This window comes from Mustelus asterias, chromosome 1 (genome assembly GCF_964213995.1).
Source record: "Mustelus asterias chromosome 1, sMusAst1.hap1.1, whole genome shotgun sequence".
In the NCBI taxonomy this organism is placed as follows: domain Eukaryota; kingdom Metazoa; phylum Chordata; class Chondrichthyes; order Carcharhiniformes; family Triakidae; genus Mustelus; species Mustelus asterias.
The window spans coordinates 2406094-2431595 of NC_135801.1; the positions used below are offsets into that span (position 1 = coordinate 2406094).

Consider the following 25502-nt stretch of genomic DNA (forward strand, 5'->3'; position numbering starts at 1 on the left):
GACTCCGTACTGACCACATCCCACCCAGGCCCTATTCCTGTAACCCCACACATTTACCTTGCTAATCCCCCTGAACTAAGGTCAATTTAGAAGGGCCAATCAACCTAACCTGCACATCTTTGGACTGTGGGAGGAAACCGGAGCACCCACTCCACACAGAGAGTGACCCGAGGCCGGAATTGAACTTAGGTCCCTGGCACTGTGAGGCAGTAGTGCTTGCCACTGTGCCACCCCTAACCACTGTTAATTAGTAATGGGTTGAAAGGTTATGGAGAATGAGCAGCAAAGTGGAGTTGAGGCTAAGATGAGATCAACCTTGATCATATTGAATGGCCGAGCAGGCTCAGAAGGCTGAATTGCCTAATCCTGCTCCTGGTTCTTGTATTTTAATATTCTATGTTCCTCAAAGGTTAGCTTGGAGGTGGTGGGTGGGGGGCATTTAATCAGGTGGGAGGGTGCCAGGTGGGTCCCTGCCATCTTCCCGCCTCATAGATAGCCTTCTTGCCTTGCTGCCAACTGGGGCCCTTAAGTGAATAATTAATGCTCACTTTGGGCCTCATCCCACTTCCACTGGTATTAAGCCCATAGCAGGACTGGCAGTCATTAAGGGGAAGACCAAAAACAAGCCCTGTTGGGTTTCCTTGTGGGCATCGGGTGGGGGCATGTGGGGGTCTCATTCAAAGGCATGCACTGCTTGATCATGAGACCCAGCATTGGGAAAATGGGGGTTGCCTGCTGGTAGCCTTACTGCTCGTACTGACAAACCCCCCTTTACACCCCTCACTTGCAATCCCCCACTTCACGTCCATTCCACCCTCACTTACCCATGGCCTGTGCTCCTTCGTTGATCCTGGGCCTCGGGGCTGAATTGCTGGCAGCTGCTACTGCTCCCAAAAGCACTGCCTGCAATGGGTGGCTGTTGACTTCTGAATGACGGCAGCTCTTGCGGCCCCAAGGGTCCTTGATCCTGGAGAAGGTCCATTGCTAGCCACTCGAGTGTCTTATTGTCACTGACTTCAGCTGGCCTTTCCCAAAGGATGTGACGCAAGGCTCTTGCTAGAAAGCAGGTCAGCTGGTAGGCAAGTCCTGGTATCGCCATGAAATAGCAATTGCACAAATAGGCCATTTGGCCCAAGTAGTTCATGCTAGTTCTTACTCCCATGTGAGCCTCATCCCATTATTTTTCAGGGAGGTCATGCCTCACTAACCTGGTGGATTGTTTTGAAGAAGTGATTAGAATGGTTGACTAGGAAAGGGCCGTGGATGTTGTCTATATGGACTTTAGTAAAGCGTTTGACAAAGTACCTCATGGTAGGTTGATGCAAAAGGTTGGATTTCATGGGATAAAGGGGGAGGTGGCTAGATGGGTGGAGAACTGGCTTGGTCACAGAAGACAGAGGGTGGTAGTGGAAGGGTCTTTTTCCGGCTGGAGGCCTGTGACTAGTGGTGTTCCGCAGGGCTCTGTATTGGGACCTCTGCTGTTTGTGATTTATATAAACGATCTGGAAGAAGGTGTAACTGGGGTGATCAGTAAGTTTGCGGACGACACAAAATTGGCTGGACTTGCAGATAGTGAGGAACATTGTCAGAGGCTACAGATGGATATAGATAGGCTGGAAATTTGGGCAAAGAAATGGCAGATGGAGTTCAATCCTGATAAATGCGAAGTGATGCATTTTGGTAGAAATAATGTAGGGAGGAGCTATACGATAAATGGCAGAACCATAAAGAGTGTAGATACGCAGAGGGACCTGGGTGTGCAAGTCCACAGATCCTTGAAGGTGACGTCACAGGTGGAGAAGGTGGTGAAGAAGGCATATGGCATGCTTGCCTTTATAGGACGGGGCATAGAGTATAAAAGTTGGGGTCTGATGTTGCAGATGTATAGAACGTTGGTTCGGCCGCATTTGGAATACTGCGTCCAGTTCTGGTCGCCACACTACCAGAAGGACGTGGAGGCTTTGGAGAGAGTACAGAGGAGGTTTACCAGGATGTTGCCTGGTATGGAGGGGCTTCGTTATGAGGAGAGATTGGGTAAACTGGGGTTGTTCTCCCTGGAAAGGCGGAGGATGAGGGGAGACTTAATAGAGGTGTATAAAATTAGGAAAGGCATAGATAGGGTGAACGGTGGGAAGCTTTTCCCCAGGTCGGTGGTGACATTCACGAGGGGTCATAGGTTCAAGGTGAAGGGGGAGAGGTTTAACACCGATATCAGAAGGGCATATTTTACACAGAGGGTGGTGGGGGCCTGGAATGCGCTGCCAGGCAAGGTGGTGAAGGCGGACACACTGGGAACGTTTGAAACTTACCTAGATAGCCATATGAACGGAGTGGGAATGGAGGGATACAAAAGAATGGTCTAGTTGGACCAGGGAGCGGCACGGGCTTGGAGGGCCGAAGGGCCTGTTCCTGTGCTGTATTGTTCTTTGTTCCTTTTATTGCTTTCTCCCTCATGTGTTTATCCATCTTCCCCTTCAATCCTATTCACCTTAGCCACTCCATGGTAGCAAGTTCTACATTCTCACAAATCTCTGGCTAAAAAGATTATCAAAAAATTCCCTGTTGGAATTATTAGTGATCTTTATATATTTATCTTCCATAATTTTGCTTTGTCACACAAGTGGAAACATCATCTCCATGTCCACCATATCAGACCCCTTAATAAACTTACAGCCTAAAGACCTAATCAGAGATCCATAGAATCTTACAGCAGACAAGGAGGCTATTCTGCCCATCATGCTTTTGCAAGCTCTTTTGAAGATCAATCCAGCTAGACCCACTTTCCTGTTGGATTCCCATACCCCTGTAACTTCGCCTTCTCTCTTCTCAATTTTGGCAAATCTTTCTTTTTGCATTTTCTCCAGTTTTTTACATTCGAACTGTTTGTTTTAATCTTGTCTTGAGTCTTTTATTGGCTGGGGGGTGTGGATGAGTTGCCGAGTATCAAAGACAGCTTGAAGTTTTTTCTTCTGGTTGGTTACAGATGCTGCTCTCCAATTTATTCTGGTCTTTCTGTGTACATATTAATTTGTTGTCATACAGTTACCATTTGATAATACTTCAGTATTTCCAAGCAACAACATGTTACAAAAATAACTCACTTAAGAACATGCGTTTGAAAGGACACCTGTATACATAATGTAACAAGCCTCTGTTAGACAACTAGCGGAGTTTCCCTAAGTACTAGCATTACATTTTCAATACACAGTCATGAGCAAAGTGAATTATTCAGTGAAAACGAACACACAATTTTATCTAAATATCAACCTATTTATCTATCTACTGTATCTATTTTAGAGAAGGGAGAACAAGGGAGAGTGTTGGGGGAGGTTTAGGAAAGGAATTCAGAGCTTGGGGCCTTTAGGCAGCTGAAGATATGGCCACTAATTGAGGAACAATTAAAATCGAGGATGCTTAAAAGAAACAAGGTGATTTGGGGCTATAATCTCAGCTGATATTTCAAAGCTGTATTGTTGGGGGTGTATAAGTTGACACTGATATTTGACTGCATTGAGTGTAATTTTAAAGTCCTTTGACATATCTTTGGCGTTCAGAGAGTATGAAAAGGACAATATAAAAGATATCTTTTTCTTTCTTACTTCAGAGATGTGGAATGGAAGTGATGGATATCCTTCTTTAGTGGGTTTCTGTACATATGCTTTCCAGTGTACGGGAAGAATGTGTCCTGTAGATATTACGGCTCTGTTACTAATCTGTCTCTGAAGTGTAAATGCAATAAGAAGTTAATTGCAAAAAACAATTAGAAGTGAGATACTGTGATCTAGTGCAGTATTTATGTAAATATTTATATCTTTCAGAAGATATTGGAAACACCACTTACCAATAAAATTGACACTAAAGAAGTTGTGAAGATAAAAAAGTAAAAGAAAAAGAAAAAAAGTAGCTGACAGGAAAAAGTGCAAAGTCCCAGCAGCAAGAAGACACCAAGGATGAGGTTTGTACTAAGGCATTAGCAGAGAAGACTGGGCGGATTTTTAAATGTCAAACAATGAATTGTGCTGACTATGGAAAATGAACTATCAATGGGTTAGCAGAATATCCAACTTCTATCTTTCAGGAAATTGTCAACCACAAGATGAAATGCTTTATTGAGGGGAGTACATCGTGAAATGAATTGACTGCAACTATACACCACTGTGCTGAACTTGCTTTTGAAATGTTGAAGAAAAATGTGAGACTGAGCTGTAATACACAATGGAAAATACTTAATGAAATTATTTTCATAAATCCTCATTCATTCTAGTTGTTTTCTACCTTAAGGAATTTTTCTGGAGAAAGATGTTGTGTCGGTATTTTAAAATCTACATCCGTGTATTTTAGGAAAAATCCCCCCAGTCGGGATCATCTTGGCATGATATTATTGTACTAGAGGCCATTGCAGCCAATTTCACATCACTCTCGAATTTTCATTTCCAAATTCTTCTTCTCACCGAGGACAAATAAGAAAAGAATTGTGAAATTTGGTGGTGAGGAAAGATTCAATCAAAAAATGTCTCATACTTTTTTCACTGTTGCCCTGGTGACATTGATAAACGTGACAAACGCCCACTATTTCATAAAATGGGGCTGGATGTAACTGCAATTGAATGTTGCAACAACATTCTGGTATAATATTCTTTGTGACTCATACTTCCTAATGCCTGATTATTGAGCCTAATTGACACAAGTCCTGACACCTCAACGATAGAGAATAATGATCAAAAGGAACTAGATTTCCATTGTGGTTTCTTGAAAGATATTTAAATGTTGCCTGTTTGTATTTGCGCACAAATTTTGATTATTGTCAGTGTAAAAATATTATCTGCAGTCAGTTGCAGGAGCTTTGTGAAGTCAATGTTGGACACGTTTTCATATTTGTTTTTAATATCTCTCCTTTGAATCCCATCTATACACAGAAGGTGAGTCATGTAGCTCTTGTTTCAGAATTCAAGGCCACAGGGCCATGCATTTAAATCTGTGGCTTAATTCCTGAGCATCACACAACTGCAAGACCAAGCACACAAGGTGAAAGGCAGGTCCGGGACTAATGGTAGGATGCATTCCTTCACACAAAGGGATAGATCTTGAACTATAATTTGCCGCCAGAATGATGGTGAAGCGAATGGCACTCACCATTATTTACGAGTACATAGGGCACCAACCTCAGACCAGGAGAAGGTATGCCAAAATCCAAAACTTACTCCTAGAATTGCAACACATACCACTAACGCTGCAAAATACCTTCAGCCTTCCAATGTTTGATTTTTTTTTCGGAACTTTTTAGGTATTTGATCATTACTAGTCCATTAACCACACCACAGGTTAAATCCCATTACTACAAGTCCCATATTCGTGATTGCCAGTCAACCTCTCTGGTACTGAACATTAACTATCACAAGTATGGAGTTTAATTTAATCAGGTTTTGAATATTTCAGGAAGATTTTTAAAATGTCAAGACTTTAATTTTTTATTATGTTTACTTTCTGTCTCTGCTTTCTCTCTCTTCATCGAATATTTTATTTTCCCTCTATTTCTTTTACTCTACCTAATTTGACATTGAATTCATCCACTCAAATTCACTCTCCTCCTCAGTCCTTCCTCCATTTATTTTCCAATCCTTAAATCTCATTAGTTGAGGAGACATACAGATCAAACTATGCAGAGAGCAGAGAAATTCTCCTCTGTGACCAGCCCAATATCGAATCCTTAACCAAATCACTAAAACAGGTTATCTGGCCATCACTTCATTGCTGAGAAACAATGCTATTTAATCAGTTGCTGTGGGCCTTTGAATTCCAGCAACAGTGACAGAGCCCTAATCATTCAAACCCACGCCCCAACCCCATTGTCAATAGTCAACTCACATGAACACACATCACTGTAACATAGGAAATGCAGCAAGAATTTGCACACAGCTAGGTCCCACATACCTGATGTTCATCTTAAAAATAACCTTCAATGTGGATTCCATAACATCCAGAGCAAACAGGGGTTCTTGCATTTCTGAGGAGGAACCTGTGGTATTACAACAAACATATCAGAGTTACCAAACATTTGTTCATCCAATCCTGGAATGTGCAAGTTTGTGTGAGACCGCTATATAGCGATGGATATAAATAAGACTGAAGCGATCCAAAAACATGTTTCACAACCCTGCATGAATTAATATGGGAAATAGGCTAGTGTCACATCCTTGATCAAAACTTGGAATGGGAATCACCACAGCAAAATAGGGAGAAAAACAGACTGACCACTTTCTATAAAATACGGAATGGACTGGTATTAATGAACAGAAACAAGTATCTGGTGTCATAGAATCATAGAAATCATAGAAACCCTACAGTGCAGAAGGAGGCCATTCGGCCCATCGAGTCTGCACCGACCACAATCCCACCCAGGCCCTACCCCCACATATTTACCCGCTAATCCCACTAACCTACGCATCCCAGGACTCTAAGGGGCAATTTTTAACCTGGCCAATCAACCTAACCCGCACATCTTTGGACTGTGGGAGGAAACCGGAGCACCCGGAGGAAACCCACGCAGACACGAGGAGAATGTGCAAACTCCACACAGACAGTGACCCGAGCCGGGAATCGAACCCAGGACCCTGGAGCTGTGAAGCAGCAGTGCTAACCACTGTGCTAACGTGCCGCCTCCGGCAATGACAAAACACGAGGTTGTCATTCACCCAAACTATCGACCATTCATTTCCAAGACAGTGAATCAACAATCTTTCTTCCCAAGGACAATCCCACAATGGAACAAGCTGTCAAAGGAAATAGTCACAGCCCCATCACTGGAAATTTTCAAGACCTATCTTTAGATCATTTAAAGTTTACATTATCAGAACTACCATCTTCGCAGGTCAGGTCTTATTTAACTAGTGCTACTCATAGAAATGCTGGTGGAAGACGGATATTACAAAGAACAAAGAAAATTACAGCACAGGAACAGGCCCTTCGGCCCTCCAAGCCTGCACCAACCATGCTGCCTGACTTAACTAAAACCCCCTACCCTTCCGGGGACCATTAGTCTGTGACTATTGCTGACACAAATAAAGCAGAAACAGAAGCAAACAGCAATGTGCTAATAACCAGGTAATCACTTTTACTCATTAATTTATTGCTGCCATGCTCTTGTCTGGGAATGAAGGGGTGTACTGGCTTACAGATAATTCATCACTACTTTTGTAGTTATCCTTGGTTGTTTTGACATGTTTTGCAGTGAATCTTTGTGCTCGTAATGTGCAGGATGCCAGTGTTGAGGAGTGAATATTTTTCACCCTAGGGCTCCAGAATCAAGCACTCTCAGCTCAGAAAAAGCTTTGAGAAGCTACAGAGTCAAGCTCTCTCTACCCTGCCCCAAAGTACTTTATTGCAATGGACCTCAAGCATGTTAGAGTGCTCCCTCTAATGGCCCAGAGTGAAGCTCTCCAGACTCTCAGCTTACTTTCCTCATGGCTTCTGATTGAGATTTGGGGAGCATAGGGAGGTGTACCTCATTAAACTTTCCCAAAGTTTCTTGCACAGGATTCATAAACCTGTCAGGAGTGAAAAGGCTTTGATCCCTTCAGTTTGGGCTACTTGGTTACAGAGACTTGTGAATAACCAAGATGTCTAAAAAGCTCAATTACAAGATCCAGTCACAGGATTTTCCTAAATCGCTGCTTCTCAACTTTTTGACAGGATACGATAAACCATTCAGATCAACCTGTAACATACAATATCTGATATTTAATTCCATTGATTGCAGTGCAGTTTGTTATCAGATGCTGCATAAAACAAGCAACCAATCCAGTTTCACCCGTTTTGTGTCAGGGATGGAGTTCTAATCCCTCATCTTTGGCCATTTGAATGAGATCCTGAAGGTTCAGTCAGCTTTTCCAAAGAGTAGCTGCTGCTTACAAAGCAAGAGTTGTGTCTAGTTTTTTCCTAGTCTCTGCTGCAGTGTTCCGAAGGAGAATCATATTGGACTCAGATCGTTAACTCGGTTTTCCTCTCTCCACAGATGTTGCCAGGCCTGCTGAGTTTTTTCAGATCTCCAGCACCTGCAGTATTTTGCTTTCAGCTGCATTGGTAATAAGTGAGAGGAGGAGGTGGGGAGATTTTGTTAGTTTTTACTCCATCCTTAAAGTTACAAAGTCAATGCTCAGAATGCACCGGGCAAACCCAAATCCATTCCTTGCTTACTCCAAAACCAAATTCAAAATCCAATTGAATCCAATTCAAGGTTCCCATAAAAAGGACAAATAAGATCCAAACTGACAAAATGAGGCATTGCACTCCATCTTTGGCTTGATCTGATGCTTGACCTTTGTCAAAAGGCTGGGATTTAGACTCAGCGGGTTAATGTGGTGATAATTAGTTAGGGTTCTTGTCGCTGATCACAACAGTGAACGCCACCGGAGGGCCAAGTGTGTGTGTCAGATGAGAGTGATTTCAGGTATAACTGCAGCATTACGGACGAGCAAAGTCAATGGAATTGATAGCAACTGTGGAAAGAGTTAATGGGTTTGATTTTCAATTCCAGTGGGGGTGAGGCTGGGTGCAGGCAGATTTTGGAAATAGTGCCCTTACCAGTGCCCTACGCCTCCATGAGGTGGTGATGATGGTGGGGGGATGGCGTTAGCACATTGAGCTCCTTGGGTAGTGGGGGGGGGAGGGGGGAAATGCTGCTTGACAGCCTGGAGAGGTCAATAAGAACATAAGAAATAGGAGCAGGAATAGGCCATCTAGCCCCTCGAGCCTGCCCCGCCATTCAATAAGATCATGGCTGATCTGATAGGAGATTTTCAAATTGCAAATCGGGAAGGTGAATAGCCTGCTGTCGGGTGCAGGGTGGGGAGACCTTAATTATGTTCCTGCTGAACAAAACCTTTTAGAAAAAAGGTCATTCTCTCAGAGGGGGTCCAGTACCTTTTCGCTGACTGGTCATTTGGCTGCACAGTGAGACTGCCGGCTTCTCAATTCTGCAAGGTAGAAGTAAACCCAGTCATGCCTGGTGTCTGCCTTTGAGTCCTCCCTGTCTCCTGGAAGTACTCAGTGCCATTAACTGGATGCCAAATTCACCCCCCCGAGCCGATTAAAGATTGCACTGCATCACGATGTGCACCAATGTGGGGCTGGGACCTGAAAGTGATCTATGCATTGGGTTCCCAACCCCAGACTGATGATCAGGTCCATGACCTTTCATCAGAACCCATCAACCTCAAACATTATCTTTCCAGATCTGCTGGGTTTTCTTTCATTTGCTGTTTTTTTTCCAGATTCCCTGCACCTGCAGAATTTTGTTTTTCAGAGTCATTGGGGGTGGAATTGGAGACGGGCAGGCGCAGAATCAGGCAGAACGGCTTTGGCCATTGGTGAAGGCAGCATAAATCAGGCAAAGGTTCACAAATCAAATAATTTCTGCAATCAAAACCACATTCTTTGCCTTTTTAGATATTTAAGAACTTCTGTTACCCATGGCTCAATGGATAGTCAACTGTCCTGTGATTATGGGAGTTTACTATTGATGCTCATAAAAGCAAATTACTGTGGATGCTGGAATCTGAAGCCAAAAGAGAAAATGCTGGAAAATCTCAGCAGGTCTGGCAGCATCTGTATGGAGAGAAAAGAGCTGACATTTCGAGTCAGGTGACCCTTTGTCAAAGCTGTTGATGCTCACTCTGTTTGATTGGTTAGACCTGGGTGTAGACTCAGAGAAAAGTAAACATAGCCATGGAAAGAGCTGGAAGCTAGAGTCCGAAGCATGGAGTAGCCATTATAAAGCACTGTGAATACACACAGTGTATAAGATTGTGTGTCATGTCTGCACAGCTCAGAGATCAAAGATACCACAGGTAGCATGCTCTTCTTGGTTGAAATCTCATTCCAGAGACTTGAGCACATAATCTAGGCTAACACTCAGTACTGAGGGAATGCTGCAATGTTGTTTGCTCCATCATTTAGATGACACATTAAACCGAGATCCTGAGACTTCAGATGGGCATAAAAGATCCCATGGCACTACTTCTCCTGGGGCCAATATTTATCTCTCAACCAATGTCAGTAAAACAGATTACCTGGTCATTATCACATTGCTGTTGGGAGGAGCTTGCTGTGTGCAAACTGTCACATTTCTTAAAATGGTGGCTACTGTAGAGAGGAGACTGAGCTCAGCATGGGGTCGATCAGGGGGCCTGGAAAATTAGCACATTAGCAGCAGCACCCTCACTGTAGACCGGCTGTCTCTGCATATACAAGGCCATCCCCACACCCCCACTTCTTGCCTTCAAACAACCACGCAACCTCAAACAGACCATTGTTCGCAGCAAACTACCCAGCCTTCAGGAGAACAGTGACCACGACACCACACAACCCTGCCACAGCAACCTCTGCAAGACGTGCCGGATCATCGACACGGATGCCATCATCTCACGTGAGAACACCATCTACCAGGTACACGGTACCTACTCTTGCAACTCGGCCAACATTGTCTACCTGATATGCTGCAGGAAAGGATGTCCCGAGGCATGGTACGTTGGGGAAACCATGCAGACGCTACGACAACGGATGAATGAACACCGCTCGACAATCACCAGGCAAGACACACGCAAGACTCTTCCTGTGGGGGAGAACTTCAGCAGTCACGGGCATTCAGCCTTGGATCTTCAGGTAAGCGTTCCCCAAGGCGGTCTTCACGACACACGACAGTGCAGAGTCGCTGAGCAGAAACTGATAGCCAAGTTCCGCACACATGAGGATGGCCTAAAACGGGATGTTGGATTCATGTCACATTATCAGTAACCCCACAGCTTGCCCCCTGGACTTGCAGAATCTCACTAGCTGTTCTGTCTGGAGACAATACACATCTCTTTAACCTGTGTTTAATGCTCCCTCCACCCACATTGTCTGTACCTTTAAGACCTGGCTGGCTGTAGGGATTCGCATTCTAATCAGTATTCTGTAACTTGATTTTGTGTCTCTATGCACTGTTTGAGAGCACATTTCCACTCCATCTGACGAAGGAGCAGCGCTCCGAAAGCTTATGGTATTTGCTACCAAATAAACCTGTTGGACTTTAACCTGGTGTTGCGAGACTTCTTACTCTATACATGAAATAGACAGGCCAGACGAAGATTGATGTTTCACTATATCTATCAACAGGACATAGCTGAATGTCCTTGCTATGAGCACTGAAACTGTAATAAAGACATGATTGAGTGACCATTGTCTGAACGGACGTTCCATCTGTCTACCACTAAAGATTATGACATTACCAATGGGACGCGATTAAACAGCTACTGTCTCGGCCCTACCTCTTTGTATCATATGTAAATAACTTACCAGTGTGCGTGACTAGAAACAATTATCTTTACTAGGAGTTGTAAGAATTGCTCTATAACAAAAGGCTGACTATGCAATTGGGCAGAGCAAACTGAAGAAGCCTTAGGGATTCTCCAGTTCTCCTCTTCTTATTGATAAGGATAATAAAGGATCGATCACTCGCGAACGCTGTGTCCGAGTATCTTTCGAGCGCCAGCACTACGTTTCAAAAAGTACTTTATTGCTGTAAATTGCTTCAAGACATCATGAGGTTTTGAAAGGCTTGACATCAATGCAAGAATTTCATTTTTTTCCCCTCGGTCTTGCACATTCTCTACAATCTTCCTTCTTATCTGGTCCTTGGATTTTGAAAGGTCTTCTGTTTTTTTTTATTCAGTTCAGATTCCATTCTCCCCGAGGACAGCAGTGTTTGTCCCTATTCACTGGCCAGCACTTCCTTGGAATGCAGGTGGGAGATGGGATCAATGAGCATCACTTTATGCACTGACTCAAAGATCTCAATGACTTGCCAGCTGCCATTTCATTCAACTTTTGTGTTTCGGCTTCTCAGAGTTGCCTTCTCAGTGTCAGGAGCTCACTAGCAAAATAGATTATTTTCTTGCACTGGAAATAAAAATCATTACTCACTGCAGTCATTAAAAAATAATTAAACTGCGTGAAGAAAGAGGAGCAGCAGGAAGCTAAAGCTGGTGTGACTGACTGCCTCCAGTCTGCAGAATTTTCAATCTATTCTCTTATTGATTAGGATCTTTCTGTGTCGTGTTCCGTTAAACTCCAATTCTTCAAGGCCCATTTCAGGCTGCTGATTTCACAAACACAGACACTGTCAACTCTCAACTTTTTTAAAAAAGTTAATTCTCAGGATGCTTGTGTTACTGACACCCCCAGCATTAATTACCCATCCCTAATTGCCCATGAGAAAATGTAGCGACAGTGAAAGATTGACTGATATATTCAGTTTGGGATTGTGTGTGATTGGTTACTGTACTGTATGGTTGGGGCACAGTGTCACAGCGGTTAACACTGCTGCCTCAACGCGTCAGGGACCTGGGTTCAATTTTGGCCTTGGGTAACTGTGTGGAGTTTGCACATTCTCCCCATGTCTGTGTGGGCTTCCTCCGGATGGTCCAGTTTCCACCCACAGTTCAAAGATCTGTACGTTAGGTGGATTGGCCATGGGGAATGCACAGGACATGGAACTAGGCGGGGGAGAGGGCCTGAGTGGGATGCTCTTTCGGAGAGTCGGTGAAGGCTAGATGGACCGAATGGCCTCCATTTGCACTGTAAGGATTCAATGGTTCCCTCACAAATGTACAATACAAACTGAAAAAAGTGTTCCAACTTAAAAAAGCACAGGGCACTGGATTCAGACTCCGCCTGTCTCCATCAAACATCACAAGCGCAGACAGCAGTGAAATCCAGCATCAGAAATAATAGAATCACTTTTATTAATTTAAGTAACATTCATTGCCACTCCAACTGCATCCTTTGTTAGTTTTCTGCACTGTTATCTCAGCCTATGTCTGAGTAACTGAAATCCCTGGTGAACAACCATCTGGCACTTTTAGAAGCCTCATTTATCTGGAGAAAAATCACTTTATGAACTACTTTCCTCGCCTGTCAGGAAACTATAAACTCTCCTTTCTTTGCTACAATGATGTGCAAATTAAATCCCACTTGTCTCTCCACCTCTAGACAGGACCTTTATATAAAATGTTCTTCTCTTCACTGTTACTCCTCCGGATGTCATTGTGCCTCCCACCTTCAGGCTTCTGCTTAACATTCCAGAAACTCTCTACTCTACACATTATTCTTCCAGTCAATATTCAGATTTAAACTCCTCATTCTACAAATTATATTCAATACCTGTCCAAACATGGACACTTCCAACTCTTCAATCTTGTCACAAACAACTTCATTATTATACATTAAAAACATAAAATGCTCGAAATATCCAGCAGACCTGGCACCATCAGTGGACACAGTAAGAAGTTTAACAACACCAGGTTAAAGTCCAACAGGTTTATTTGGTAGCAAAAGCCACAAGCTTTCAGAGCCTTAAGCCCCTTCTTCAGGTGAGGGGCTGAAGAAGGGGCTTAAGGCTCCGAAAGCTTGTGGCTTTTGCTACCAAATAAACCTGTTGGACTTTAACCTGGTGTTGTTAAACTTCTTACTGTGTTTACCCCAGTCCAACGCCGGCATCTCCACATCATCATCAGTGGAGACAGAAACAGCGTTAACATTTTCAGTTCAATTAACTTTTAATTTCAGATTTCTAGCATCTGGGGTATTTGACAGGCTGACCCTCTGACAGTGCGGCACTCCCTCAATACTGACCTCTGACTGTGTGGCACTCCCTCAGTACTGACCCTCTGACTGTGTGGCACTCCCTCAGTACTGACCCTCTGACAGTGCGGCACTCCCTCAATACTGACCTCTGACTGTGTGGCACTCACTCAGCACTGACCTTCTGACAGTGCGGCACTCCCTCAGTACTGACCCTCTGACAGTGCGGCACTCCCTCAGCACTGACCCTCTGACAGTGCGGCACTCCCTCAGCACTGACCCTCTGACAGTGCGGCACTCCCTCAGCACTGACCCTCTGACAGTGCGGCACTCCCTCAGCACTGACCCTCTGACAGTGCGGCACTCCCTCAATACTGACCTCTGACTGTGTGGCACTCACTCAGCACTGACCTTCTGACAGTGCGGCACTCCCTCAGTACTGACCCTCTGACAGTGCGGCACTCCCTCAGTACTGACCCTCTGACAGTGCGGCACTCCCTCAGTACTGACCCTCTGACAGTGCGGCACTCCCTCAGTACTGACCCTCTGACAGTGCGGCACTCCCTCAGTACTGACCCTCTGACAGTGCGGCACTCCCTCAGTGCTGACCCTCTGACAGTGCGGCACTCCCTCAGTACTGACCCTCTGACAGTGTGGCACTCACTCAGCACTGACCCTCTGACAGTGCGGCACTCCCTCAATACTGACCTCTGTCTGTGTGGCACTCACTCAGTACTGACCCTCTGACAGTGCAGCACTCCTTCAGTACTGACCCTCTGCCTGTGCGGCACTCCCTCAGTACTGACCCACTGACAGTGTGGCACTTCCTCAGTACTGACCCTGTGACAGTGTGGCACTCCCTCAGTACTGACCCTTTGACAGTGCAGCACTCCCTCAGTACTCACCCTCTGACAGTGTGGCACTTGCTCAGTACTGATCCTGTGACAGTGTGGCACTCCCTCAGTACTGACCCTCTGACAGTGCGGCAATCTCTTCTGAGAGAGATTCTGAGTCAGAAGGTTTCGGGTTACACCCCCCTTCAGACACCTCAAGACACAATCCAACTTGACACACCTTGGGCCCTATTTTACCATTTTGATTCGAAGTGCTGGGCGGACTTGAAACTGGGAGTGTTTCAGATCTGACTTTTAGACCTGTTGTCAGGCACCCCCACACGCACTCTGCCTGAAGAAAAATCAGCAATTCTGTATCGCGCTGCAGAAGCCTGTGGGCGGGGCTTGACATGCCTGAAATCCTTCAGCTGCGATTGACACCTCCAACTGCGCATGCGCAGAAAAAATGATAGAATTCTGCTCCCCTGCCACATCGCTCCCAGGCGGACGATGCCTCCCCCTGGCCCCCACAGACATTGCCCCACCTTCACAACATTACTGGCACCCTTACCCCACAACCCCCAACACCCAGACTGATCGCGGGCCCCTCCCTTTTGTTCCCCCTCCCCCCACCGATCTCAGGCAGAGTGGCAGTGGACCCCTCTTCCCCCTTACTGATCTCAGGCAGAGTGGGAGTGGACCGCCTTCCCTCTCACTGATCTTAGGCAGAGTGGCAACGGATCCCCCTTTCCCCCTCACTGATCTAAGGCAGAGTGGCAGTGGACCCCCCCTTCCTTCTCACTGATCTCAGGCAGAGTGGCAACGGACCCCCCTTTTCCCTCACTGATCGCAGGCAGAGTGGCATGGACCCCACCTCCCTCCCCCGCCAATCTCAAGCAGATGGTCGTCAGACGTTCAGCACTTACCTCCTCACTAACTACAGCTCCCAAATTGGACTTTTGTGGAGCATATCTGTTTCGTGCCGATTCTGGATGGGCGAACGCGGTGGTAGAGGGGGAAGTGCCGGTAAGGTTGGGCGTGCAGTCCATTAAGTCAAATTAAATGCATGCAAATGCATTTAAATGGCTGTTGCGCCCGTTTTGGGCACGGTCCCGATCGGGGCCATTTTCAGGCCTTGGTAAAGGGGGAACCGGCGTGGAGGCGGGCGCGATTCACACTACGCGCCTCACGCCCGACTTTACTGGTAATATGGTAAAATTGGGCCCCTAGTGTGAAGTCTGACAGAATGCTGTGCTATCAGAGGGGCAGTACTGAGGTAGTGCTGCACTGTTGAATATAAATTTGCAATTAATAATGTAGAAATATTGTCGTCAGTTGCAAATCATCACAAAGTCCTTGATCAAGGGCGGCAAGTGATTAGCACTGCTGCCTCACAGCGCCAGGGACCCAGGTTCAATTCCTAGTTTCGGTCACTGTTTGTGCGGGGTCTGCACCTTCTCCCCGTGTCTGTGTGGGTTTCCTCTGGGTGCTCCGGTTTTCTCCCACAGTCTGAAAGATGTGCTGGTTAGATGCATTGACCTGAACAGGCGCCGGAGTGTGGCGACTAGGGGATTTTCACAGTAACTTCCTTGCAGTGTTAAGGTAAACCCACTTGTGACTAATAAATCAACTTTAATCTTAATTTGCTCATCCATTAGAAAAATTACCATTTGTCTTTGAACCTCGCATGAAATTGGATTAAGGCCTTAAGTATGAATTAATCGTTCCTCAGTCAATTAAGGTTGGCAATTCATATCATAAGGATTCTGTTGATGGTGTGATTTGGGGTCCTGACCTGGTCCCTAACCTTGAAGACTCAGAAAAGCAGCAATGGAAACTGGAGTCTTATTCCCACAGATAGTATATTTTTTGTGCTGACCGGGGCGCCATCTTTAATGGGTGTCCCGATCAGCGCAAAAAATAAACTCGCCAACACCTCTTCCCGCTCTGGACACCGAGGACACTCCCGTAGGCATCAGGTGAACCCATCGCTATCACAAAAGCATTGGGACACTCCCCTCACAGGCATCGGGGTGTACATCCCTCCAATACAGATAAGGGGAAGTCCCCAAAAGGGCCTGACCCAGGGCACTGCCTAGGCATGTCCCTCACCACCTGGGGCTATACTTATCTGTGCACCCCCAGCATGGTCACCACGACTGGTTTTCCTTTTTGAAAACCAGTAGTGATCCTCGCCGGCGTGACCTCACACCAGCTGGGTGGGATGATACGGTGAGGGCAGAATTAGCCCTTAAGCCCTATAATGAGATTAAAATTTATTTTAAAGTATGTTAATCAGGCTCTCGCCCTTTCTGGGCGTGAACCTGATCCCGTCATTGGAGGGGTTCACTGAGATTTGATTTGATTTGATTTATTATTGTCACACACAGTGAAAAGTATTGTTTCTTGCGCGCTATACAGGCAAAGCATACCGTTCATAGAGAAGTAAAGGAGAGAACGCAGAATGTAATGTTACAGTCATAGCTAGGGTGTAGAGAAAGATCAACTTAATGCAAGGTAAGTCCATTCAAAAGTCTGACAGCAGCAGGGAAGAAGCTGTTCTTGAGTCGGTTGATACGTGACCTCAGACTTTTGTATCTTTTTCCCGACGGAAGGTGGAGGAAGAGAGAATGTCCGGGGTGCGTGGGGTCCTTAATTATGCTGGCTGCTGTGCAAGGCAGTGGGAAATGTAGACAGAGTCAATGGATGGGAGGCTGGTTTGCGCGATGGATTGGGCTACATTCACGACTTTTTGTAGTTCCTTGCGGCCTTGGGCAGAGCAGGAGCCATACCAAGCTGTGATACAACCAGAAAGAATGTTTTTTATGGTGCATCTGTAGAATTTGGTGAGAGTCGTAGCTGACATGTCAAATTTCCTTAGTCTTCTGAGAAAGTAGAGGCGAAGATCCCAAACTGAAATCTCACTGGTGCAAATCCTATTTCGGGCCTCTCAAGAGATTTAGCGGCTATTACAGGATTTGCACCTGCGGTTAATGCAGTTACTAGATTACAACCAGTTTCAATATCAACCCCCCCCCCCCCACCAATTAATTTTAAATAAATTCAAACTGCTCACTCCTCAAAATAATCCCTTCGTTTTTGTGATTTGTTTTTAAATTGGGAAAATTCACTTTATTACTTGAAACTGAATTTTAGTTATCAACACAAAACATTGAATCCAGAACAGAACTTCATCCAGAATAAGTCAAGGAGAAGGTGGATTGGCCATGCTAAATTGCCCCTTAATGTCAGGAGAATTAGCAGGGTAAATACGTGGGGTTATGGGGATAAGGCCTGGGTGGGATTGTTGCTGGTGCAGGCTCGATGGGCCAAATGGCCTGTTTTTGCACTGTAGGGATTCTATTTAATCTATGAAGACAAAACTTTGTTACTGGCATATCTTATTTTCCAATAAGAGCCAGTAACATCTGTCTCTGATCTGCCTTTTAAGTAGACTATTAGTGGCTAAGGAGCTTTGATTTGTAGCCAATCTTCTTGTTGCTGCATGTCAATGTTTCTCTCCACTCATCCCACATTTCTCAAGTCAGGATGAGATTTTTGTTATAGCCAAGATCACTGCTGATGCCAAAGAGTTCGGTAGGTCCTCACAGTGCTTGTCACATAAGTCGCGCAAATCATGCTCTCTGTCCAGAAACGCTTGTCATAAAGCTGCATTTTTGCTCAACACTTTGGAGCAATCGCAAAACTGATGAACCTTTCAGTTCCTTGCTCAGGGTCTTGGTCTTCCTCTTCAGGCACACTGACACCGTGATTCCTGCATCTCAGTTCAGCAAGAATTCAATCCAGCCTTGACCAGTTATCAAAGCAAAGTGGACTGAGACTTCCTGGAGGGGGCGTTTGTATCTCACTTTACTTTGAAGCTGACCTGGACCTCAGCATCCCGCTTATATTCACAATTAGTACAGGTGAGATGCTGGGGCAGTGACAGTAATCTATGAGTGTCACCACATTGTGACGATGCTGTGCCTTTAAAAAATGTATTTTCAATCACTTTTCTCTGCAGTTTGTTTTTAATCAGGCCTGGCCTTTTTGTTATTGTTGCCATGATGTCTGTACCGGTACCTTTTATTGTTACTGAAGTAGGATAATTGAAGCAATTTTTATTTTCAAACTGGGATTAATGCAGTGTCCTGGAGTTTTATGGAATAATGGAATTGTTGGTTGGAGCCAGATTGAAAGGCCAGGTGGTACCTTGGGACAATTGTTTTCACAGGAAAATCCAAAGGTTTTGGTTTCATTTTGGGCATCAGTTTCTTGGACTGCAGACCGGAAGCAGTCTTTCTTGTCTCTCTCTCTGGAGTAAAATTTCTGCTGTCAGTGGTTTGCTAGTTGAAGCTAGAGGCAAGCAGTGCCTTTATCTCTCTATTTCAAGGAATGCTGCAAGTTCCAGGACTGAGAAAGCCTCAGCGTTTTCAATTCAACATCCAAAGGACTAATCCACAGCAGCTGTTGGAAAGCTGCAAGGTCCAGCATCACGTGAGCATACTTGCTTTCTGTATCAAGCCTAGAAAGGGGTGTACGTTTGTGAAGGCTGTTTGATTTGGAACAGTACACTTAGCTGTTAAGTTTTATACAATATCATGATTGATTTTTTTTTGTAATTGGTAAAAGTTATGCTAATTTTCTTATTATATGTCAACTGTGTTCTTAAATAAACTTCGTTTGATAAAAACTTCCAAAAGGCAAACTTGAGTCATACCTGGAGTGAAATATCTTATGCTTACCTGTGCCAAAATTCAAAGTGCAAAACTTATGGTCTTGGCTGACTTCATAAAACACCTTGGAATTTCTGACCTGGATTAAAACAACATCATCTGTCCTTTTATTCTCATTGATCCTTTTCACTTGATGACTGTCAGCCTCTAAACTGGATCTTAGAGATTTCATTATAAAACGCCTTACTCTATTACCTTCAGAAACCACTCCAGGGCCTGAATTTTGTGCATGTTGGGCAGCAAAGTGGTTAGCACTGCTGCCTCACAGTGCCAGGGACCTGGGTTTGATTCCGGCCTTGGGTGACTCTCTCTGTGGAGTTTGCACATTCTCACCATGCCTGCATGGGTTTCCTCCCACAGTCCAAAGATGTGCGGATTAGGTGGACTGGCCATGCTGAATTACCCCTTAGTGTTCAAGAATGTGTGGGTTGGGTGGATTGGGCATGGTGGATGCACGGGGTTGCGGGGATGGGGCACGAGGGTGGGTCTGTGTGGATGCTCTTTCAAGGAGTCGGTGTGGACTCAATGGGCTGAGTGGGCTCATTCTGCACTTAAGGGATTCCATGGTTCTATGGTTGGACGCACAAGGTCAGTGGGTCCTGAAGCACCACATTTTCTGCTTTCGCCCAAGACTTAGCCAGCCAATGCGAAATGTGACTGGACATTGGCATAGCGATGCCAGCAAGGGTGGAGATGTGGCAGGTCCGCCAGGTCCAATGGGGACCCAGCGGAAGGTTTAAAGGCGGCTGTGTCAGAGCACAGGAGACATCGGCAGGGCACATTGAGCTCTCCAGAAACCATGGTGGCAGCACCTGGGGGACACAACAAGAGGGCAGGGGTGGGCAATGCAGATGGGCACTCAGCACCCCAGCATTCTGACAACTACCTGCACACTCCAGCGGTGATAGTGAGTGATGGGAGACATGCCCAAGTCACGGGATGGCAAGAGGAGGCCACCCCACTAAACCAAGGAGGACTGGGCAGAGGTGGGTGCCGAGATCAGCGGGTATGATGTAGTGTGCAGCACATTGATACAGTGCCAGAAACAGTTCAATGATCTTCTGTGTTTGGCAAGCATGAATACCGAGTTGGCATGGTCCAGTGTGGAGAGATCTGGAAGGGTGGCCGTCCTTAGTGGTACTCAGGGGTATAAGAATCAGAATAACGAAGGCACAGATAACTGTGCATGTTAAGATAACCTCGGAAGCACTGGGTCCATCTAATGGACAAGTGCGCAAAGAGATGTCTGGAATGTCAGCATAGTTTGCGGGAGGTAAAGAGTTGGGGAGGAGAGGGAGCATGGGGAGGGTTGAGTAATGAATGGACCATTGCACTTACAGAGGAAGACAAGCCACAGTAACTCTGAGCACTCAGCAACTAGTGGTGGGGTGACCAACTTCATACTCCTCACCAGCCCTGAAACAGGTGCCCTGGAGCTCGGGTGTGAGCCTGGAGGAAGGCCCTCAGGTCATGGAGAGGCAGGCATTTTGGAGGAAGTTAAGAGTCTAGTGGACAGAAGCATGACAGGCGGTGAGTGAAAAGAATGTAGGGTCCCCATTGATTCGGCAGTCACGAAGCCACAATGATAGCGTTGATATCAGTCTAACTAGCCTGCCAGTCATGGGTGATAATAATGACCCACTCCTTCAAGAGAGCCACTCTCCGCAGCCTTCCTCCACAGCCTTCCATTGATGCACTCACATCACACCCTCTCTCCGCACCAATCACCAGCGCAGATACTGGCGTGTCAGTTGGCAATGGTTATGAAGTCAGAGGTTTACAGCATGGAAACAGGCCCTTCGGCCCAACTTGTCCATGCCACCTTTTTGCCCACATTTGGCCCATATCCCTCTATACCCATCGTTCTAATGTAACTATCTAAATGCTTTTTAAAAGACAAAATTATACCCGCCTCTACTACTACCTCTGACAGCTTGTTCCAGACACTCACCACCCTCTGTGTGAACAAATTGCCCCTCTGGACACTTTTGTATCTCTCCCCTCTCACCTTAAACCTATGCCCTCTAGTTTTAGACTCCCCTACCTTTGGGAAAAGATATTGACTATCTAGCTGATCTGTGCCCCTCATTATTTTATAGACCTCTATAAGATCACCCCTCAGCCTCCTACGCTCCAGAGAAAAAAGTCACAGTCTATTCAGCCTCTCCTTATAACTCAAACCATCAAGTCCCGGGAGCATCCCAGTAAATCTTTTCTGCACTCTTTCTAGTTTAATAATATCCTTTCTATAATAGGGTGACCTGAACAGTACACAGTATTCCAAATGTGGCCTTACCAATGTGTTGTACAACTTCAACAAGACGTCCCAACTCCTGTATTCAATGTTCTGACCAATGAAACCAAGCATGCCGAATGCCTTCTTCACCACCCTGTCCACCTGTGACTCCACGTTCAAGGAGCTATGAACATGTACCCCTAGATCTCTTTGTTCTGTAACTCTCCCCAACGCCCTATCATTAACTGAGTAAGTCCTGCCTTGGTTCAATCTACCAAAATGCATCACCTCGCATTTGTCTAAATTAAACTCCATCTGCCATTCGTCAGCCCACTGGCCCAATTGATCAAGAATCCCGTTGCAATCGGAGATAACTTTCTTCACTATCTACTATGCCACCAATCTTGGTGTCATCTGCAAACTTAATAACCATGCCTCCTATATTCTCATCCAAATCATTAATATAAATGAAAAATAACAGTGGACCCAGCACTGATCCCTGAGGCACACCGTTGGTAATCCACATCATGCACACCGCTGGTCACAGGCCTCCAGTTTGAAAAACAACTCTCTACAACCACCCTCTGGCTATTGTCAAGAAGTCAATTTTGTATCCATTTAGATACAAAGTCCATGTAGAGAGCATCAACTGCACTACCCTCATCTACCTTATTGGTTACCCCTTCAAAAAATTCAATCAAATTTGTGAGACATGATTTTCCACTCACAAAGCCATGCTGTCCGGAATCAGTCCTTGCATCTCGAAATGCCTGCAGATCCTGTCTCTCAAAATACCTTCCAACAACTTACCCACCACAGATGTGAGGCTCACTGGCTTGTAGTTCCCAGCCTTTTCCCTGCAGCCCTTTTTAAACAAAGGCTCAACATTTGCCACTCTCCAATCTTCAGGCACCTCACCAATGACTATCGATGATTCAAATATCTCAGCGAGGGGACCCGCAATTTCCTCTATAGCCTCCCACAATGTCCTGGGATACACTTCATCAGGTCCAGGGATTTATCTACCTTGATGCACTTTGACTTCCAGCACCACCACCTCTGTAATATGTACACTCCTCAAGACATCACTATTTATTTCCCCAAGTTCCCTTACATCCATGCTTTTCTCAATAGTAAATACTGATGAAAAATATTCATTTAGGATCTCACCCATCTCTTGTGGATCCACACATAGATTACCTTGTTGATCCTTAAGAGGCCCTACTCTCTCCCTTGTTACTCTTTTGCCCTTTATGTATTTGTGGAAGCAAATAGTGAATCATCTGAGTTGGTAGTGCACAGTGTGAGGGTACATCATAAGCACATGAGGAGCTGGCAAAAGCAGAGACTGTCCAGGGCGCTGGCATTCGAAGGATTTCTGGAGACCAGGACCATGCTGAGTCCAAGGGAGACGATGGGCCTCTGGAGTAAACCATCAGGCGGCAAATGCTGGATGTCCAGTGGGATGCATGGTGAGATCTGACGAAGATCCCTGAGTGTGTGTGCCATTCTCTCCGTCATGGAGGAGTCCTTGCAGATCAGGAGTGCTGCAGTGACCCAGATCAAAAAGCACACCGCCTCATCCATTGAGAGAGTGGCGATCTCATAGAGAGGCAGCTCCTGGAACAGAATCCGGCGGCCCTGAGGTTGTGTTCGGATTTGCAAACCCTCACACAGGCACTGATCTCAAGAGGGCACTGCCAACCTGAGAGATGGATGCAGCATCCAGTCTCTCTGCTAGGTGCCCCCATCAGTGATGAGCAGGGAGAAAAAGACATACCTCAGAATGGTAGACCAACTTCCCGATCTCTCTGTGAACTCCTCTCACATGCCCCAGATGAGGGCAGCAACTTCTCCACCTCTCTGCCAGTCACCTCACCATCCACAACAAGAGTGCCCAGCCATGTCGCTGAGTGCATCCTTTCAGACAGCATCATCCTCGCTGTGAGCAAGGGAGGGGTGCGGGTATGGTATGTTTTGTTCTTTGATTACATCTCTGTTACAAAAATAATTGAAGATTTTATTTCAATGCCCCGAGAGTCCTTCATGTTTTTCATAGATGCAGGCCTCATCAGCGCCTGATAGATGGCAGCAAACTTCAGTACAGAGGTTGTGAGGTGACATTGGGGTCATGGTGTTGCATTGTCTTAAATGTTTGCAAAGGTGGAGGTGCCCTTGGGCTCAGAAGAAAGGCAAGCCTTGGCAGCCTAGCTGAAAGAACATTGAATCAAGGCCTCCTTAGTCTCCCGACCTCCTTGAAGGTTCCTCATGTCTGACTGCTCATCTTCATCCTGCGTCTGCCCGGGCTCCTCATCAGATCCATCTGCAGAGTCTTCCTTTGAAGTGTTTGGAGCTGCCTTAGTATTCATATCCTTGAATGGGTCGCACTTTGCCAAGTTGTTGAGAGTGCAGCGGACCACAACAATAAGCAACATTAACTCTGGATGGTATTGAGGGACCAATGGTTCAGACAGTGGAACCACATCATCAGTAGCACTAGTGATGTCTCAACCACTGCCCTGGTGGAGTTATGACACATTGTACCTCTCTCCTGCCTCTGTCCTCGGCTGTGGCAGTGGCATCAGGAGCCACCTTTCGAACAAATACCTTTTGTCACCCCTGGGTGCCAAGGCTGAATGGTTAGGTACAACGATTCAGCCTTGGAACCCAGAGGTGTCACAAAATGTCTGCATCAGGGATCTGCCTGGGTGGTTTGCACAAACTCACAGATTCTGGGTCCTGTGGATCTGAAACATGCCCGAAAATATTATGAAAATCTCTGACGCAGGAAGTGAATGCTCATACTCTGGGTAGTTCAGTCTGACACTGAAGAAAGGTATTCTCTTCTCTCTGTTTGGATGGACTGCATTAATCCCATGATATAATTGGAAGTCAAATAAAACTCTCTTGGTGTCTTGCCCAAGGGTAATCTCTCAGCTAGCACCAAGACATATGAAGTGATGAGCTGCCGACTTAACTCTCTGATTTGCGATCAGGTCTGTGCAAACTGGTTTATGCATTTGAACAAAACAACATAAATATCCATTGATACACAGCCTAATATATCTTCAGAAACACATGGGGCTTCTGGGACATGAAGAAATATAAGAGCAACTGCTGGGTGCGAAAGGGAACCTTAAATGTGAAGAAAGATGGAGAGAGGTGGGGAGATGAGGAGTATTTAGGGAGATAGAGCATACAGAGAGAAAGGGTGTGCACAGAGAGATGGGGATAGGGCGCAACACAGAGAATGACCCCACTGAAAGACGGGGACAGATGATAACTCACACCGCGCAGGAGCAGCTCTCACAACAGGGGCAGAGTGTGGAAAAGGTCCAAAGCACTGACTGAACTCTGTAGAGAGCGGGGTTAGTGAGTGAATTCTGTCAGAGGGCCGGGTTCATAAATCCTGTCAGAGAGCCGGGTCAGTGAATCCTGTCAGGGAGCCGGGTTAGTGAATCCTGTCAGGGAGCCGGGTTAGTGAATCCTGTCAGGGAGCCGGGTTAGTGAATCCTGTCAGGGAGCCGGGTTAGTGAATCCTGTCAGGGAGCTGGGTTAGTGAATCCTGTCAGGGAGCCGGGTTAGTGAATCCTGTCAGGGAGCCGGGTCAGTGAATCCTGTCAGGGAGCCGGGTTAGTGAATCCTGTCAGGGAGCCGGGTTAGTGAATCCTGTCAGAGAGCCGGGTTAGTGAATCCTGTCAGGGAGTCGGGTTAGTGAATCCTGTCAGGGAGCCGGGTTAGTGAATCCTGTCAGGGAGTCGGGTTAGTGAATCGTGTCAGGGAGCCGGGTTAGTGAATCCTGTGAGGGAGTCGGGTTAGTGAATCCTGTCAGGGAGCGGGGTTAGTGAATCCTGTCAGGGAGCCGGGTTAGTGAATCCTGTCAGGGAGCCGGGTTAGTGAATCCTGTCAGGGAGCCGGGTTAGTGAATCCTGTCAGGGAGCCGGGTTAGTGAGTGAATCCTGTCAGGGAGCCGGGTTAGTGAGTGAATCCTGTCAGGGAGCCGGGTTAGTGAGTGAATCCTGTCAGAGAGCCGGGTTAGTGAATCCTGTCAGGGAGCCGGGTTAGTGAATCCTGTCAGGG

At 46.0% G+C, this 25502-nt stretch overlaps 2 long non-coding RNA genes across 2 annotated transcripts in view; one reads left to right on the forward strand and one right to left on the reverse strand.

The window, feature by feature from the left end:
- LOC144487308 (uncharacterized) overlaps nucleotides 1–5942 on the forward strand; it is a 29082-nt gene extending 23140 nt beyond the window's left edge. The window contains exons 2-3 of the long non-coding RNA XR_013496397.1: nucleotides 3819–3955; nucleotides 4079–5942. This is a non-coding gene — a long non-coding RNA (uncharacterized LOC144487308). The remainder of the gene's footprint in view (nucleotides 1–3818; nucleotides 3956–4078) is intronic.
- LOC144487370 (uncharacterized) overlaps nucleotides 1733–25502 on the reverse strand; it is a 52154-nt gene continuing 28384 nt past the window's right edge. The window contains exons 2-3 of the long non-coding RNA XR_013496406.1: nucleotides 5932–6016; nucleotides 1733–3012 (exon numbers count right to left, since the gene is read on the reverse strand). This is a non-coding gene — a long non-coding RNA (uncharacterized LOC144487370). The remainder of the gene's footprint in view (nucleotides 3013–5931; nucleotides 6017–25502) is intronic.